We start from the raw sequence: 4,318 nt of genomic DNA, 5'->3' as shown, positions 1-4,318 counted from the left end.
GAGACTTAGACAATTCCCCTATTCCCATTCCCACTTGTCTTCCTGCCTGGTCTCCACATGCTCCACAACACAGTGGTGGCTATATTGACTTGAATACAGATTTTAACCTCCTCCTTGTTTCTTCTGGTCAGTAAAGGCTGTTTCTTCACTGTCTTCTCTTCAGCCAGCAGGAGTGGATGTGGGTCATCTGAATCATGCTGCATCTGAAGATGACTACCTGCCCAGGAGCACAGAACCCTTCACACTGCAGGCCATGCAGAGAACAGGTGGGAATTCCCATAATGTCCGTAATCCCAGGAACCCAGAGAGCCCTCATTTTGGCTCTTATAGCTGCTCATATGAAGCGCTTCCATCACACAAAGGTCTTGTAAGCTATAGTGAGATCCCACCACCCTATGTTGAGTATATCCTCAAGCTAGGCTGGCAAGGTAAGTCCAGTCTTTCTCTGTCCCATATCTGGAAAATACCCAGGCTCTGTTGCTTTATTAGGTACCATATGGATCCTGGACTTGGGGTTTGGACATTGGGTAAATCACTGAACCTCAGTTGTGTTTCTTATCTGTGAAATAGGGAACATGCCTGCCCCTAGATTTGTGGAAGGAGAACCCCAGTACAGGAACTGGGGCACTGCAGTCAGATATGGCCACTGCATGAGCTAGGAGGAAGGGATCCCATCCCCAGGTCTGCAGTTCCTTGTTCTATAGGCCAAGGACTACTGACATGGGTCCAGGGGAGGAACAGGACCAAGAGCACCAGCAGAAAGAGCCAGGAGTCTGGCCAGCAGCCACTTAGTCCCAATGTGTGGAGCTCAAGCTGCAGGGCCTGTGGAGCCACCTTCCTCCAGAGTTGGTTAGCCAGCCTGCCCAGGAGGGTGGGGAGTGGTATCAATGACCAGCTCCACTTCGGATGCAGGCTCTTGATTAGTTTTATAAAATTATAAGCCTGGGAAGAAAAAAAAAACTGTGGTTAAACCATGTGTCTCATTTTGGATCTGGACATGTGGGTACTATTGAAAGTAAGAAAAAACATATTTGGTGAGAGACAGTGAAGTGGTTTGGACCAAAAAAGATGGCAATGGTCCTTGCAGAAGGAGTTATCTGGGCAACATCTCTGGCCATAGCTGTTGTCTGGCTGGCAGGGGTTTGTGTGAAGTAAGGCGGGGGTGAACCTGAGATAGAGCCTGGCCCTGTTTGGCCTTCACACCACCTCATGGTGGGACAGGTCCAGCCTATGGTTTCCACAATGCCCCTGGATTCTCAGCACTGCCAGAGCAGGACCTTAAAACCCCTGTCAATGTCCAATCCCACATGAGATCTAAGCTACAATTTGTACCGTGGGCCTGCAGCAAGGAGCACGGGAACTCAGCCCCTGGACCAAACTCTATGTTATGTCAATTTCCTCCCCTGCCAGGTCCCACTGATGAATGGCTCAAGCAACTGGAACTTGGATCAGGACAGACCTTGGGGCCTCATCCCCTTCAGGCAGATCATAGGGTTCCCCTGCCTGGCTCACCACCCCCAACTGTGTTTCTGCCCATCCCATTCTCAACCAACTTAGCGCATTCCACATCTGCTCATCATACACTACTTCTGGGCTCTGGTCATGTTGGCCTCCAAAATCTAGGAAATACATGCTTCTTGAATGCTGTGCTACAGTGCTTGAGCAGCACTCGGCCTCTTAGAGACTTGTGTCTACAAAGAGACTTCCGTCAAGAGGTGCCTGAAATGGGCCAGGACCAAGAACTTACTGAAGCCTTTGCAGATGTGATTGGTGCCCTCTGGCACCCTAACTCCTGTGAAGCTGTGGATCCTACTGAATTCCAAGCTGTCTTCCAGAAATACATTCCCTTCTTCTCTGGAAACAACCAGCAGGATGCCCAAGAGTTCCTGAGACTCCTCATGGAAAGACTACACCTTGAACTCAACAGACAAGTTTGCCAGGCTCCACCAATCTTGGCCAATGATCCAGCTCCTTCTCCACCTCTCAGAGGAGAGACTCTGCTCAAAGAACATGAGTTAAGTGATGATGATTGAGCCAACCTAATGTGGAAGCATTACCTGGAACGAGAGGATAGCAAGATTGTGGACCTCTTTGTGGGCAAGTTGAAAAGTTGTTTCATGTGCCAGGCCTGTGGGTATCGCTCCATGACCTTTGAGGGTTTTTTTGATCTGTCCCTGCCCATCCCCAAGGAAGGGTTTTCTGGGGAGAAGGTCTCTCTGTGGAATTGTTTCAACCTTTTCACCAAGGAAGAAGAGATAGAGTTGGAGAATGCCCCATTGTGTTACCGATGTTGCCAGAAAACACAAAGTACCAAAAAGTTGACAATACAAAGATTCCCCTCAATCCTCATTCTCCATCAAAATTGAAAATTAGCATAGATATCTGGACATACTATCTTAATAAGAACATCATTAATTATAATATTCTTTAAAGATCACTGTACATCCACAGTTGGTTTTAATTTCATATTTAGAAATATCAATTTTAGCTGTTTAATTTGATAAGGTAAAACATATAGAGAAAAAACCTATGATGATAACACAGAAATTTTTATTAAAAATTTCAAATTTATTAATATTTGTCTATGCTCAATCTTTGTCAGTTCTAGATTTTTTTCTATTTTATGAAAATAAATTTTAAAACATATTTCTGATAGGATTTAAAATGCAAACAAGTAATATTAAAGATACACCAAGATATTATTGACATATAGTGTTAGCATCTCTTTGAGGCACTATATAGTCTAAATAATTTTTTATTTTATCTAAGTCTCAAAACTTTATGATGTAAATATTTTTAAGCAAAATTCATAGAAGGAATCTATGGCCTCAAAAAGGTTAAGAAACTTGATAGGGCATAAATACTAAATGGCACAAATACTAAATCTGGCACTGACAAAGACTGAGCAGAGATATTTAGTTTGATTCTGAGTACTGAAAGGAGAATAGCAATAAGGATGGTCAGAATCGAGAAGGACATAGATAAGTTTATATAACTTCCTGTTTTACACTAAAGTGCATACTTCAAGTGAACTTCTCAAGTACATTTAGTTTGAAATATATGTTAGAACTTCATACATGTCCATTGATAAATGAAATTGATAACTGAATTATAACAGAATGAAAGGTTCAGAAAAAAATGGAAAAAATAGCAGAAAAAAAGTATTCAGACCATTCTTTTAGTTATTTTCCTGACATCAAATTTCTTTGTATATCATGAAGTTATGATATGATTATGATAAAATTATGATATGATTCAATCTGTTATACTAACCAAGATATAATTGCATGGATTTTATGACCTATATAAAAAAGAATTAAACTTTAATCATTTATTTTATCATGACAACAATCTTTATTATAACTTATAAAAATAGAATAAGTATACTTTTGGTTCATAAGTATGATGATTATTGGGTGTTCATGTGGCTGGTGTGGGAGATGTGCCTTTCCCTACATCTTGTCACTACATCTGCACATTACTTATCTGTTGTCAAAAAAGGCTAAGGAAGGTATTTTATTAGGTAAATTTAAACTCCTTCCTTCTCTCTTGAGTTCTTATTTCTTTTTAATAAGTGATATAATTCCACCTTACTCTGATCTCTCCTCCTGGGGCCCATGAGCCACCCTAGAAATTGTCTAAAAAGAACAAAAAGAATTATCTTTCTTATTACCTTCCAATACATATCACATACTGTCCTGTTCAATTTTCAATTTAACATACTGTCTTGTTCAATTTTCATTTTTTTTTATTTTTTATTTTTTTTTACAATTCTATACCAACTAAAGGATGAAGTCTAACTCTAAATAATGACAGATCTGAACTTTCTTGATCTCTTTATCCTATTCACATAATTCCAGTATATTATATTTTCACTTCCCTGAACACAGTTGCTTCAAAATATGTTCAGGCCTCATCTCCTGGATGAAAATTTACAGAATAGCCCTGAAAAACTACCCTAAATTGTTTAATTATTGTATTTTGCACATAAAAGTGAAAACAAATTTTTCATTATGTGGATTCACCATTTTCAGAATGTTAATAGTATTTGTATGAATGTCAATGTTAATTTTTTCTTACAAGCATAAATACCAAAAGAAATTGATAAAAAATTCTTTAAAATTATTAAGGTACCAACTAATTATAACAAAACTAATGTTTCATTTACACTATTTTTATTAAACAGATGGAAGTCTGATGGCTTTGACAAATAGATAACATAGAAATCAAGATTCAGTGAGGGAAGGAGAGAAAGAGAGAAGCACACAGGCAACTTCACATAAAAAGGAGCTTTGAGGGCTGGGATTTGCTCGCCTAG

At 39.5% G+C, this 4,318-nt stretch overlaps 2 pseudogenes; both read left to right on the top strand.

The window, feature by feature from the left end:
* The first annotated feature begins 1,242 nt into the window (after positions 1–1,242).
* On the top strand, positions 1,243–2,366 carry LOC143389171 (ubiquitin carboxyl-terminal hydrolase 21 pseudogene; annotated as a pseudogene).
* Positions 2,367–3,383: 1,017 nt separating this feature from the next.
* On the top strand, positions 3,384–3,492 carry LOC143389174 (small nucleolar RNA U13; annotated as a pseudogene).
* Positions 3,493–4,318: the final 826 nt, after the last annotated feature.

The sequence above is a fragment of the Callospermophilus lateralis genome, unplaced genomic scaffold (genome assembly GCF_048772815.1).
Source record: "Callospermophilus lateralis isolate mCalLat2 unplaced genomic scaffold, mCalLat2.hap1 Scaffold_250, whole genome shotgun sequence".
NCBI classification, from domain to species: Eukaryota; Metazoa; Chordata; class Mammalia; order Rodentia; family Sciuridae; genus Callospermophilus; species Callospermophilus lateralis.
This window is presented reverse-complemented; position numbering and strand designations above follow the sequence as displayed.